This window comes from Hemiscyllium ocellatum, chromosome 33 (assembly GCF_020745735.1).
Source record: "Hemiscyllium ocellatum isolate sHemOce1 chromosome 33, sHemOce1.pat.X.cur, whole genome shotgun sequence".
In the NCBI taxonomy this organism is placed as follows: domain Eukaryota; kingdom Metazoa; phylum Chordata; class Chondrichthyes; order Orectolobiformes; family Hemiscylliidae; genus Hemiscyllium; species Hemiscyllium ocellatum.
Genome location: NC_083433.1, coordinates 21385232 through 21399550, shown reverse-complemented (window position 1 = coordinate 21399550; position 14319 = coordinate 21385232). Strand labels below are relative to the sequence as shown.

At 51.5% G+C, this 14319-nt stretch overlaps 7 non-coding genes across 7 annotated transcripts; all 7 read right to left on the bottom strand.

Moving 5' to 3' along the window:
* Positions 1-1798: 1798 nt before the first annotated feature.
* On the bottom strand, positions 1799-1990 carry LOC132831861 (U2 spliceosomal RNA). The gene has a single exon (XR_009646811.1). It is a non-coding gene; the product is annotated as a U2 spliceosomal RNA (small nuclear RNA).
* A 1825-nt stretch (positions 1991-3815) lies between these two features.
* LOC132831860 (U2 spliceosomal RNA) lies at positions 3816-4007 on the bottom strand. Its single transcript, XR_009646810.1, has one exon. It is a non-coding gene; the product is annotated as a U2 spliceosomal RNA (small nuclear RNA).
* Positions 4008-5827: 1820 nt separating this feature from the next.
* LOC132831859 (U2 spliceosomal RNA) lies at positions 5828-6019 on the bottom strand. The gene has a single exon (XR_009646809.1). It is a non-coding gene; the product is annotated as a U2 spliceosomal RNA (small nuclear RNA).
* A 1821-nt stretch (positions 6020-7840) lies between these two features.
* Positions 7841-8032, bottom strand: LOC132831858 (U2 spliceosomal RNA). The gene has a single exon (XR_009646808.1). It is a non-coding gene; the product is annotated as a U2 spliceosomal RNA (small nuclear RNA).
* A 1820-nt stretch (positions 8033-9852) lies between these two features.
* On the bottom strand, positions 9853-10044 carry LOC132831857 (U2 spliceosomal RNA). Its single transcript, XR_009646807.1, has one exon. It is a non-coding gene; the product is annotated as a U2 spliceosomal RNA (small nuclear RNA).
* Positions 10045-11864: 1820 nt separating this feature from the next.
* LOC132831856 (U2 spliceosomal RNA) lies at positions 11865-12056 on the bottom strand. The gene has a single exon (XR_009646806.1). It is a non-coding gene; the product is annotated as a U2 spliceosomal RNA (small nuclear RNA).
* A 1825-nt stretch (positions 12057-13881) lies between these two features.
* LOC132831855 (U2 spliceosomal RNA) lies at positions 13882-14073 on the bottom strand. Its single transcript, XR_009646805.1, has one exon. It is a non-coding gene; the product is annotated as a U2 spliceosomal RNA (small nuclear RNA).
* Positions 14074-14319: the final 246 nt, after the last annotated feature.

Here is a 14319-nt window from a genome sequence, read left to right as displayed (position 1 = left end):
TCATATTTGCCGACTATCCTTTCCATCAGTTTGATGATATTCAAAGTTCCTTTATTCCCTTACCGTCTACCTTCCTTCCAAGATATCCAACCAGACCGGAAGATCACTCTGCAGCAGTCGCTGTGCTTTCCCCGTGCTTTTCTCTCCATCTGTTACGTAGCCGCGTAGGTCGCGCTGACGACCAATCAGATGGCACGGGCCGGAGCCACCGCACGTCAGGTCGACTGCAGAGAGGTTTCTCCCGGTGATCGGGGACAGCGGCGGCGGCAGGGTCATTCATTCCCCCGGCAGGGTCATTCATTCCCCCGGCATCTACAAGATTCACCAGAATTCCTCAGGCAGCACCTTGCAAACCCATGGCCAACGCAGCCTCGAAGGATGACGGCAGCAGATCCACGGGAACACCACCATTCGCAAGTTCTCCACCCTCCCCCCCCCCGAGACACTCGCTGTCCTGAATTGCAAATATGTCTTTGTTCCTCCGGTGTTACCGGGTCAAAATCGGGAATCCCCGCCCAAACAGCATCGCGGGGCTACCGACAGCACTTGGACTGCAGCGGTTCGAGAGAGCAGCTCACCACCAGGCTGATCTCGGCATGGGCGAGAAATGTTGGCCTTGACGGAAAGATCCTATTCATTGCCTCCCCTTGTGTTGGTGTAGCTTGCCCATAAATGCCAATCATCGTTTCCCTCACGTACAGGATTCGCTCCTCGGCATTCCGCATCAATCCGAAAAGTTGCGAAAAGCGAATTACGTCCGTGCACCCTTTCTTTATCGTCCACTCTCAATATCCTCTCTACTTGTATCCGACTCTCTGGAGAATGGGGAGGGAGCTGATCTCCCCGTGTAAACATGTCACGCTGCAAGCGCGCCTCATCACCACCAGCAGCTCGATTCGACATCTCCGTTCACATTGCTGCAGATCGCTGACAACATTATAATCCGACCCAGTTGACAAACTGACAACTGTTTCGCTACTTGCACCGCAAATGATGACAAATCGTTCCAAATCGTACGGGTGGCACAGTGGATCAGTGGTTAGTACGGCTGCCTGGTGGCACCAGGGAGCTGAAGCCAGTTCCAGCCTTGGGCGATCGTCTGCGTGAATAATCTTTACGTACAGACGTAGCTACTAAAGCAGGTCGCTTCCGTACAGTAGTTTGCGAAGAAACAAACAGAGATGGGGGTTTCACTCTATTCAGGAAACAGACCAAAGACATTTCTTTCTTGTTCAAGAAAATATTAGGATAAATTTGTTGCCTCGGGGGTGGGGGGGGAGGCGGGGGGGTTGGGAAGGGGCTGTGGGGGCTGATCTGATAGCCATTTGACATTGGCTGAGTCATGGGATCCCACAACCTGATTTGACTGTGTTAAAAATCCCACAACACCAGGTTTCAGGCCAACGGGGTTCTTTGAAATTACAGCAGTCACCCCACCCCCCGCCACCGCCGTACCATCGGTGGGATACGTTCCAAGAACGACCGCAGAAGCCCAAAACGGCAGACAAGGGCAAATCCATTCATTTAAATTGGCAAGTTACCTTCCTGGCAGGCCCCTGGTTCCAGAATGTTCCCTGTAGCACGTTGGGGTTACCCCTGTCCTGGCTTTCTGCGTGCTGCACCTTCATCAGGTAACTGCAGAGCAGGTTCATAAGACAGAAAACCCGTAACAAAAGACGATAGTTTCCTGCAACTGAAAAGACAATAGATGCAACAATCACTGACTGCCATCAACACGGCAAACTAGCAAAGGCAAGAGATTCACATTGCATTCACCTGCTTTTGAACTTGGGTAAGCGTTGGGTGCACCATTCCTGGAAACACTGCAATACCAGGCTGATACATGGAGAGGACAGAGCAAGCCCTTAAGCCATCTCCCTGCTCCAAAAATCCATTTAATACAAACACTCCCACCTTCGGGAGATATCAGCGATTAAACTGATAAGAACAGAAACTACACATATTCCAAGCCAAAAGGCCGAGAAGCGATAGCACATTAATACTCCAACGGTGGAGGTCATATTTGCCGACTATCCTTTCCATCAGTTTGATGATATTCAAAGTTCCTTTATTCCCTTACCGTCTACCTTCCTTCCAAGATATCCAACCAGACCGGAAGATCACTCTGCAGCAGTCGCTGTGCTTTCCCCGTGCTTTTCTCTCCATCTGTTACGTAGCCGCGTAGGTCGCGCTGACGACCAATCAGATGGCACGGGCCGGAGCCACCGCACGTCAGGTCGACTGCAGAGAGGTTTCTCCCGGTGATCGGGGACAGCGGCGGCGGCAGGGTCATTCATTCCCCCGGCAGGGTCATTCATTCCCCCGGCATCTACAAGATTCACCAGAATTCCTCAGGCAGCACCTTGCAAACCCATGGCCAACGCAGCCTCGAAGGATGACGGCAGCAGATCCACGGGAACACCACCATTCGCAAGTTCTCCACCCCCCCCCCCCCCGAGACACTCGCTGTCCTGAATTGCAAATATGTCTTTGTTCCTCCGGTGTTACCGGGTCAAAATCGGGAATCCCCGCCCAAACAGCATCGCGGGGCTACCGACAGCACTTGGACTGCAGCGGTTCGAGAGAGCAGCTCACCACCAGGCTGATCTCGGCATGGGCGAGAAATGTTGGCCTTGACGGAAAGATCCTATTCATTGCCTCCCCTTGTGTTGGTGTAGCTTGCCCATAAATGCCAATCATCGTTTCCCTCACGTACAGGATTCGCTCCTCGGCATTCCGCATCAATCCGAAAAGTTGCGAAAAGCGAATTACGTCCGTGCACCCTTTCTTTATCGTCCACTCTCAATATCCTCTCTACTTGTATCCGACTCTCTGGAGAATGGGGAGGGAGCTGATCTCCCCGTGTAAACATGTCACGCTGCAAGCGCGCCTCATCACCACCAGCAGCTCGATTCGACATCTCCGTTCACATTGCTGCAGATCGCTGACAACATTATAATCCGACCCAGTTGACAAACTGACAACTGTTTCGCTACTTGCACCGCAAATGATGACAAATCGTTCCAAATCGTACGGGTGGCACAGTGGATCAGTGGTTAGTACGGCTGCCTGGTGGCACCAGGGAGCTGAAGCCAGTTCCAGCCTTGGGCGATCGTCTGCGTGAATAATCTTTACGTACAGACGTAGCTACTAAAGCAGGTCGCTTCCGTACAGTAGTTTGCGAAGAAACAAACAGAGATGGGGGTTTCACTCTATTCAGGAAACAGACCAAAGACATTTCTTTCTTGTTCAAGAAAATATTAGGATAAATTTGTTGCCTCGGGGGTGGGGGGGGAGGCGGGGGGGTTGGGAAGGGGCTGTGGGGGCTGATCTGATAGCCATTTGACATTGGCTGAGTCATGGGATCCCACAACCTGATTTGACTGTGTTAAAAATCCCACAACACCAGGTTTCAGGCCAACGGGGTTCTTTGAAATTACAGCAGTCACCCCACCCCCCGCCACCGCCGTACCATCGGTGGGATACGTTCCAAGAACGACCGCAGAAGCCCAAAACGGCAGACAAGGGCAAATCCATTCATTTAAATTGGCAAGTTACCTTCCTGGCAGGCCCCTGGTTCCAGAATGTTCCCTGTAGCACGTTGGGGTTACCCCTGTCCTGGCTTTCTGCGTGCTGCACCTTCATCAGGTAACTGCAGAGCAGGTTCATAAGACAGAAAACCCGTAACAAAAGACGATAGTTTCCTGCAACTGAAAAGACAATAGATGCAACAATCACTGACTGCCATCAACACGGCAAACTAGCAAAGGCAAGAGATTCACATTGCATTCACCTGCTTTTGAACTTGGGTAAGCGTTGGGTGCACCATTCCTGGAAACACTGCAATACCAGGCTGATACATGGAGAGGACAGAGCAAGCCCTTAAGCCATCTCCCTGCTCCAAAAATCCATTTAATACAAACACTCCCACCTTCGGGAGATATCAGCGATTAAACTGATAAGAACAGAAACTACACATATTCCAAGCCAAAAGGCCGAGAAGCGATAGCACATTAATACTCCAACGGTGGAGGTCATATTTGCCGACTATCCTTTCCATCAGTTTGATGATATTCAAAGTTCCTTTATTCCCTTACCGTCTACCTTCCTTCCAAGATATCCAACCAGACCGGAAGATCACTCTGCAGCAGTCGCTGTGCTTTCCCCGTGCTTTTCTCTCCATCTGTTACGTAGCCGCGTAGGTCGCGCTGACGACCAATCAGATGGCACGGGCCGGAGCCACCGCACGTCAGGTCGACTGCAGAGAGGTTTCTCCCGGTGATCGGGGACAGCGGCGGCGGCAGGGTCATTCATTCCCCCGGCAGGGTCATTCATTCCCCCGGCATCTACAAGATTCACCAGAATTCCTCAGGCAGCACCTTGCAAACCCATGGCCAACGCAGCCTCGAAGGATGACGGCAGCAGATCCACGGGAACACCACCATTCGCAAGTTCTCCCCCCCCCTCCGAGACACTCGCTGTCCTGAATTGCAAATATGTCTTTGTTCCTCCGGTGTTACCGGGTCAAAATCGGGAATCCCCGCCCAAACAGCATCGCGGGGCTACCGACAGCACTTGGACTGCAGCGGCTCGAGAGAGCAGCTCACCACCAGGCTGATCTCGGCATGGGCGAGAAATGTTGGCCTTGACGGAAAGATCCTATTCATTGCCTCCCCTTGTGTTGGTGTAGCTTGCCCATAAATGCCAATCATCGTTTCCCTCACGTACAGGATTCGCTCCTCGGCATTCCGCATCAATCCGAAAAGTTGCGAAAAGCGAATTACGTCCGTGCACCCTTTCTTTATCGTCCACTCTCAATATCCTCTCTACTTGTATCCGACTCTCTGGAGAATGGGGAGGGAGCTGATCTCCCCGTGTAAACATGTCACGCTGCAAGCGCGCCTCATCACCACCAGCAGCTCGATTCGACATCTCCGTTCACATTGCTGCAGATCGCTGACAACATTATAATCCGACCCAGTTGACAAACTGACAACTGTTTCGCTACTTGCACCGCAAATGATGACAAATCGTTCCAAATCGTACGGGTGGCACAGTGGATCAGTGGTTAGTACGGCTGCCTGGTGGCACCAGGGAGCTGAAGCCAGTTCCAGCCTTGGGCGATCGTCTGCGTGAATAATCTTTACGTACAGACGTAGCTACTAAAGCAGGTCGCTTCCGTACAGTAGTTTGCGAAGAAACAAACAGAGATGGGGGTTTCACTCTATTCAGGAAACAGACCAAAGACATTTCTTTCTTGTTCAAGAAAATATTAGGATAAATTTGTTGCCTCGGGGGTGGGGGGGGAGGCGGGGGGGTTGGGAAGGGGCTGTGGGGGCTGATCTGATAGCCATTTGACATTGGCTGAGTCATGGGATCCCACAACCTGATTTGACTGTGTTAAAAATCCCACAACACCAGGTTTCAGGCCAACGGGGTTCTTTGAAATTACAGCAGTCACCCCACCCCCCGCCACCGCCGTACCATCGGTGGGATACGTTCCAAGAACGACCGCAGAAGCCCAAAACGGCAGACAAGGGCAAATCCATTCATTTAAATTGGCAAGTTACCTTCCTGGCAGGCCCCTGGTTCCAGAATGTTCCCTGTAGCACGTTGGGGTTACCCCTGTCCTGGCTTTCTGCGTGCTGCACCTTCATCAGGTAACTGCAGAGCAGGTTCATAAGACAGAAAACCCGTAACAAAAGACGATAGTTTCCTGCAACTGAAAAGACAATAGATGCAACAATCACTGACTGCCATCAACACGGCAAACTAGCAAAGGCAAGAGATTCACATTGCATTCACCTGCTTTTGAACTTGGGTAAGCGTTGGGTGCACCATTCCTGGAAACACTGCAATACCAGGCTGATACATGGAGAGGACAGAGCAAGCCCTTAAGCCATCTCCCTGCTCCAAAAATCCATTTAATACAAACACTCCCACCTTCGGGAGATATCAGCGATTAAACTGATAAGAACAGAAACTACACATATTCCAAGCCAAAAGGCCGAGAAGCGATAGCACATTAATACTCCAACGGTGGAGGTCATATTTGCCGACTATCCTTTCCATCAGTTTGATGATATTCAAAGTTCCTTTATTCCCTTACCGTCTACCTTCCTTCCAAGATATCCAACCAGACCGGAAGATCACTCTGCAGCAGTCGCTGTGCTTTCCCCGTGCTTTTCTCTCCATCTGTTACGTAGCCGCGTAGGTCGCGCTGACGACCAATCAGATGGCACGGGCCGGAGCCACCGCACGTCAGGTCGACTGCAGAGAGGTTTCTCCCGGTGATCGGGGACAGCGGCGGCGGCAGGGTCATTCATTCCCCCGGCAGGGTCATTCATTCCCCCGGCATCTACAAGATTCACCAGAATTCCTCAGGCAGCACCTTGCAAACCCATGGCCAACGCAGCCTCGAAGGATGACGGCAGCAGATCCACGGGAACACCACCATTCGCAAGTTCTCCCCCCCCCCCCCGAGACACTCGCTGTCCTGAATTGCAAATATGACTTTGTTCCTCCGGTGTTACCGGGTCAAAATCGGGAATCCCCGCCCAAACAGCATCGCGGGGCTACCGACAGCACTTGGACTGCAGCGGTTCGAGAGAGCAGCTCACCACCAGGCTGATCTCGGCATGGGCGAGAAATGTTGGCCTTGACGGAAAGATCCTATTCATTGCCTCCCCTTGTGTTGGTGTAGCTTGCCCATAAATGCCAATCATCGTTTCCCTCACGTACAGGATTCGCTCCTCGGCATTCCGCATCAATCCGAAAAGTTGCGAAAAGCGAATTACGTCCGTGCACCCTTTCTTTATCGTCCACTCTCAATATCCTCTCTACTTGTATCCGACTCTCTGGAGAATGGGGAGGGAGCTGATCTCCCCGTGTAAACATGTCACGCTGCAAGCGCGCCTCATCACCACCAGCAGCTTGATTCGACATCTCCGTTCACATTGCTGCAGATCGCTGACAACATTATAATCCGACCCAGTTGACAAACTGACAACTGTTTCGCTACTTGCACCGCAAATGATGACAAATCGTTCCAAATCGTACGGGTGGCACAGTGGATCAGTGGTTAGTACGGCTGCCTGGTGGCACCAGGGAGCTGAAGCCAGTTCCAGCCTTGGGCGATCGTCTGCGTGAATAATCTTTACGTACAGACGTAGCTACTAAAGCAGGTCGCTTCCGTACAGTAGTTTGCGAAGAAACAAACAGAGATGGGGGTTTCACTCTATTCAGGAAACAGACCAAAGACATTTCTTTCTTGTTCAAGAAAATATTAGGATAAATTTGTTGCCTCGGGGGTGGGGGGGGAGGCGGGGGGGTTGGGAAGGGGCTGTGGGGGCTGATCTGATAGCCATTTGACATTGGCTGAGTCATGGGATCCCACAACCTGATTTGACTGTGTTAAAAATCCCACAACACCAGGTTTCAGGCCAACGGGGTTCTTTGAAATTACAGCAGTCACCCCACCCCCCGCCACCGCCGTACCATCGGTGGGATACGTTCCAAGAACGACCGCAGAAGCCCAAAACGGCAGACAAGGGCAAATCCATTCATTTAAATTGGCAAGTTACCTTCCTGGCAGGCCCCTGGTTCCAGAATGTTCCCTGTAGCACGTTGGGGTTACCCCTGTCCTGGCTTTCTGCGTGCTGCACCTTCATCAGGTAACTGCAGAGCAGGTTCATAAGACAGAAAACCCGTAACAAAAGACGATAGTTTCCTGCAACTGAAAAGACAATAGATGCAACAATCACTGACTGCCATCAACACGGCAAACTAGCAAAGGCAAGAGATTCACATTGCATTCACCTGCTTTTGAACTTGGGTAAGCGTTGGGTGCACCATTCCTGGAAACACTGCAATACCAGGCTGATACATGGAGAGGACAGAGCAAGCCCTTAAGCCATCTCCCTGCTCCAAAAATCCATTTAATACAAACACTCCCACCTTCGGGAGATATCAGCGATTAAACTGATAAGAACAGAAACTACACATATTCCAAGCCAAAAGGCCGAGAAGCGATAGCACATTAATACTCCAACGGTGGAGGTCATATTTGCCGACTATCCTTTCCATCAGTTTGATGATATTCAAAGTTCCTTTATTCCCTTACCGTCTACCTTCCTTCCAAGATATCCAACCAGACCGGAAGATCACTCTGCAGCAGTCGCTGTGCTTTCCCCGTGCTTTTCTCTCCATCTGTTACGTAGCCGCGTAGGTCGCGCTGACGACCAATCAGATGGCACGGGCCGGAGCCACCGCACGTCAGGTCGACTGCAGAGAGGTTTCTCCCGGTGATCGGGGACAGCGGCGGCGGCAGGGTCATTCATTCCCCCGGCAGGGTCATTCATTCCCCCGGCATCTACAAGATTCACCAGAATTCCTCAGGCAGCACCTTGCAAACCCATGGCCAACGCAGCCTCGAAGGATGACGGCAGCAGATCCACGGGAACACCACCATTCGCAAGTTCTCCCCCCCCCCCCGAGACACTCGCTGTCCTGAATTGCAAATATGTCTTTGTTCCTCCGGTGTTACCGGGTCAAAATCGGGAATCCCCGCCCAAACAGCATCGCGGGGCTACCGACAGCACTTGGACTGCAGCGGTTCGAGAGAGCAGCTCACCACCAGGCTGATCTCGGCATGGGCGAGAAATGTTGGCCTTGACGGAAAGATCCTATTCATTGCCTCCCCTTGTGTTGGTGTAGCTTGCCCATAAATGCCAATCATCGTTTCCCTCACGTACAGGATTCGCTCCTCGGCATTCCGCATCAATCCGAAAAGTTGCGAAAAGCGAATTACGTCCGTGCACCCTTTCTTTATCGTCCACTCTCAATATCCTCTCTACTTGTATCCGACTCTCTGGAGAATGGGGAGGGAGCTGATCTCCCCGTGTAAACATGTCACGCTGCAAGCGCGCCTCATCACCACCAGCAGCTCGATTCGACATCTCCGTTCACATTGCTGCAGATCGCTGACAACATTATAATCCGACCCAGTTGACAAACTGACAACTGTTTCGCTACTTGCACCGCAAATGATGACAAATCGTTCCAAATCGTACGGGTGGCACAGTGGATCAGTGGTTAGTACGGCTGCCTGGTGGCACCAGGGAGCTGAAGCCAGTTCCAGCCTTGGGCGATCGTCTGCGTGAATAATCTTTACGTACAGACGTAGCTACTAAAGCAGGTCGCTTCCGTACAGTAGTTTGCGAAGAAACAAACAGAGATGGGGGTTTCACTCTATTCAGGAAACAGACCAAAGACATTTCTTTCTTGTTCAAGAAAATATTAGGATAAATTTGTTGCCTCGGGGGTGGGGGGGGAGGCGGGGGGGTTGGGAAGGGGCTGTGGGGGCTGATCTGATAGCCATTTGACATTGGCTGAGTCATGGGATCCCACAACCTGATTTGACTGTGTTAAAAATCCCACAACACCAGGTTTCAGGCCAACGGGGTTCTTTGAAATTACAGCAGTCACCCCACCCCCCGCCACCGCCGTACCATCGGTGGGATACGTTCCAAGAACGACCGCAGAAGCCCAAAACGGCAGACAAGGGCAAATCCATTCATTTAAATTGGCAAGTTACCTTCCTGGCAGGCCCCTGGTTCCAGAATGTTCCCTGTAGCACGTTGGGGTTACCCCTGTCCTGGCTTTCTGCGTGCTGCACCTTCATCAGGTAACTGCAGAGCAGGTTCATAAGACAGAAAACCCGTAACAAAAGACGATAGTTTCCTGCAACTGAAAAGACAATAGATGCAACAATCACTGACTGCCATCAACACGGCAAACTAGCAAAGGCAAGAGATTCACATTGCATTCACCTGCTTTTGAACTTGGGTAAGCGTTGGGTGCACCATTCCTGGAAACACTGCAATACCAGGCTGATACATGGAGAGGACAGAGCAAGCCCTTAAGCCATCTCCCTGCTCCAAAAATCCATTTAATACAAACACTCCCACCTTCGGGAGATATCAGCGATTAAACTGATAAGAACAGAAACTACACATATTCCAAGCCAAAAGGCCGAGAAGCGATAGCACATTAATACTCCAACGGTGGAGGTCATATTTGCCGACTATCCTTTCCATCAGTTTGATGATATTCAAAGTTCCTTTATTCCCTTACCGTCTACCTTCCTTCCAAGATATCCAACCAGACCGGAAGATCACTCTGCAGCAGTCGCTGTGCTTTCCCCGTGCTTTTCTCTCCATCTGTTACGTAGCCGCGTAGGTCGCGCTGACGACCAATCAGATGGCACGGGCCGGAGCCACCGCACGTCAGGTCGACTGCAGAGAGGTTTCTCCCGGTGATCGGGGACAGCGGCGGCGGCAGGGTCATTCATTCCCCCGGCAGGGTCATTCATTCCCCCGGCATCTACAAGATTCACCAGAATTCCTCAGGCAGCACCTTGCAAACCCATGGCCAACGCAGCCTCGAAGGATGACGGCAGCAGATCCACGGGAACACCACCATTCGCAAGTTCTCCCCCCCCCCCCGAGACACTCGCTGTCCTGAATTGCAAATATGTCTTTGTTCCTCCGGTGTTACCGGGTCAAAATCGGGAATCCCCGCCCAAACAGCATCGCGGGGCTACCGACAGCACTTGGACTGCAGCGGTTCGAGAGAGCAGCTCACCACCAGGCTGATCTCGGCATGGGCGAGAAATGTTGGCCTTGACGGAAAGATCCTATTCATTGCCTCCCCTTGTGTTGGTGTAGCTTGCCCATAAATGCCAATCATCGTTTCCCTCACGTACAGGATTCGCTCCTCGGCATTCCGCATCAATCCGAAAAGTTGCGAAAAGCGAATTACGTCCGTGCACCCTTTCTTTATCGTCCACTCTCAATATCCTCTCTACTTGTATCCGACTCTCTGGAGAATGGGGAGGGAGCTGATCTCCCCGTGTAAACATGTCACGCTGCAAGCGCGCCTCATCACCACCAGCAGCTCGATTCGACATCTCCGTTCACATTGCTGCAGATCGCTGACAACATTATAATCCGACCCAGTTGACAAACTGACAACTGTTTCGCTACTTGCACCGCAAATGATGACAAATCGTTCCAAATCGTACGGGTGGCACAGTGGATCAGTGGTTAGTACGGCTGCCTGGTGGCACCAGGGAGCTGAAGCCAGTTCCAGCCTTGGGCGATCGTCTGCGTGAATAATCTTTACGTACAGACGTAGCTACTAAAGCAGGTCGCTTCCGTACAGTAGTTTGCGAAGAAACAAACAGAGATGGGGGTTTCACTCTATTCAGGAAACAGACCAAAGACATTTCTTTCTTGTTCAAGAAAATATTAGGATAAATTTGTTGCCTCGGGGGTGGGGGGGGAGGCGGGGGGGTTGGGAAGGGGCTGTGGGGGCTGATCTGATAGCCATTTGACATTGGCTGAGTCATGGGATCCCACAACCTGATTTGACTGTGTTAAAAATCCCACAACACCAGGTTTCAGGCCAACGGGGTTCTTTGAAATTACAGCAGTCACCCCACCCCCCGCCACCGCCGTACCATCGGTGGGATACGTTCCAAGAACGACCGCAGAAGCCCAAAACGGCAGACAAGGGCAAATCCATTCATTTAAATTGGCAAGTTACCTTCCTGGCAGGCCCCTGGTTCCAGAATGTTCCCTGTAGCACGTTGGGGTTACCCCTGTCCTGGCTTTCTGCGTGCTGCACCTTCATCAGGTAACTGCAGAGCAGGTTCATAAGACAGAAAACCCGTAACAAAAGACGATAGTTTCCTGCAACTGAAAAGACAATAGATGCAACAATCACTGACTGCCATCAACACGGCAAACTAGCAAAGGCAAGAGATTCACATTGCATTCACCTGCTTTTGAACTTGGGTAAGCGTTGGGTGCACCATTCCTGGAAACACTGCAATACCAGGCTGATACATGGAGAGGACAGAGCAAGCCCTTAAGCCATCTCCCTGCTCCAAAAATCCATTTAATACAAACACTCCCACCTTCGGGAGATATCAGCGATTAAACTGATAAGAACAGAAACTACACATATTCCAAGCCAAAAGGCCGAGAAGCGATAGCACATCAATACTCCAACGGTGGAGGTCATATTTGCCGACTATCCTTTCCATCAGTTTGATGATATTCAAAGTTCCTTTATTCCCTTACCGTCTACCTTCCTTCCAAGATATCCAACCAGACCGGAAGATCACTCTGCAGCAGTCGCTGTGCTTTCCCCGTGCTTTTCTCTCCATCTGTTACGTAGCCGCGTAGGTCGCGCTGACGACCAATCAGATGGCACGGGCCGGAGCCACCGCACGTCAGGTCGACTGCAGAGAGGTTTCTCCCGGTGATCGGGGACAGCGGCGGCGGCAGGGTCATTCATTCCCCCGGCAGGGTCATTCATTCCCCCGGCATCTACAAGATTCACCAGAATTCCTCAGGCAGCACCTTGCAAACCCATGGCCAACGCAGCCTCGAAGGATGACGGCAGCAGATCCACGGGAACACCACCATTCGCAAGTTCTCCCCCCCCCCCCCCCCCGAGACACTCGCTGTCCTGAATTGCAAATATGTCTTTGTTCCTCCGGTGTTACCGGGTCAAAATCGGGAATCCCCGCCCAAACAGCATCGCGGGGCTACCGACAGCACTTGGACTGCAGCGGTTCGAGAGAGCAGCTCACCACCAGGCTGATCTCGGCATGGGCGAGAAATGTTGGCCTTGACGGAAAGATCCTATTCATTGCCTCCCCTTGTGTTGGTGTAGCTTGCCCATAAATGCCAATCATCGTTTCCCTCACGTACAGGATTCGCTCCTCGGCATTCCGCATCAATCCGAAAAGTTGCGAAAAGCGAATTACGTCCGTGCACCCTTTCTTTATCGTCCACTCTCAATATCCTCTCTACTTGTATCCGACTCTCTGGAGAATGGGGAGGGAGCTGATCTCCCCGTGTAAACATGTCACGCTGCAAGCGCGCCTCATCACCACCAGCAGCTCGATTCGACATCTCCGTTCACATTGCTGCAGATCGCTGACAACATTATAATCCGACCCAGTTGACAAACTGACAACTGTTTCGCTACTTGCACCGCAAATGATGACAAATCGTTCCAAATCGTACGGGTGGCACAGTGGATCAGTGGTTAGTACGGCTGCCTGGTGGCACCAGGGAGCTGAAGCCAGTTCCAGCCTTGGGCGATCGTCTGCGTGAATAATCTTTACGTACAGACGTAGCTACTAAAGCAGGTCGCTTCCGTACAGTAGTTTGCGAAGAAACAAACAGAGATGGGGGTTTCACTCTATTCAGGAAACAGACTAAAGACATTTCTTTCTTGTTCAAGAAAATATTAGGATAAATTTGTTGCCTCGGGGGTGGGGGGGGAGGCGGGGGGGTTGGGAAGGGGCTGTGGGGGCTGATCTGATAGCCATTTGACATTGGCTGAGTCATGGGATCCCACAACCTGATTTGACTGTGTTAAAAATCCCACAACACCAGGTTTCAGGCCAACGGGGTTCTTTGAAATTACAGCAGTCACCCCACCCCCCGCCACCGCCGTACCATCGGTGGGATACGTTCCAAGAACGACCGCAGAAGCCCAAAACGGCAGACAAGGGCAAATCCATTCATTTAAATTGGCAAGTTACCTTCCTGGCAGGCCCCTGGTTCCAGAATGTTCCCTGTAGCACGTTGGGGTTACCCCTGTCCTGGCTTTCTGCGTGCTGCACCTTCATCAGGTAACTGCAGAGCAGGTTCATAAGACAGAAAACCCGTAACAAAAGACGATAGTTTCCTGCAACTGAAAAGACAATAGATGCAACAATCACTGACTGCCATCAACACGGCAAACTAGCAAAGGCAAGAGATTCACATTGCATTCACCTGCTTTTGAACTTGGGTAAGCGTTGGGTGCACCATTCCTGGAAACACTGCAATACCAGGCTGATACATGGAGAGGACAGAGCAAGCCCTTAAGCCATCTCCCTGCTCCAAAAATCCATTTAATACAAACACTCCCACCTTCGGGAGATATCAGCGATTAAACTGATAAGAACAGAAACTACACATATTCCAAGCCAAAAGGCCGAGAAGCGATAGCACATTAATACTCCAACGGTGGAGGTCATATTTGCCGACTATCCTTTCCATCAGTTTGATGATATTCAAAGTTCCTTTATTCCCTTACCGTCTACCTTCCTTCCAAGATATCCAACCAGACCGGAAGATCACTCTGCAGCAGTCGCTGTGCTTTCCCCGTGCTTTTCTCTCCATCTGTTACGTAGCCGCGTAGGTCGCGCTGACGACCAATCAGATGGCACGGGCCGGAGCCACCGCACGTCAG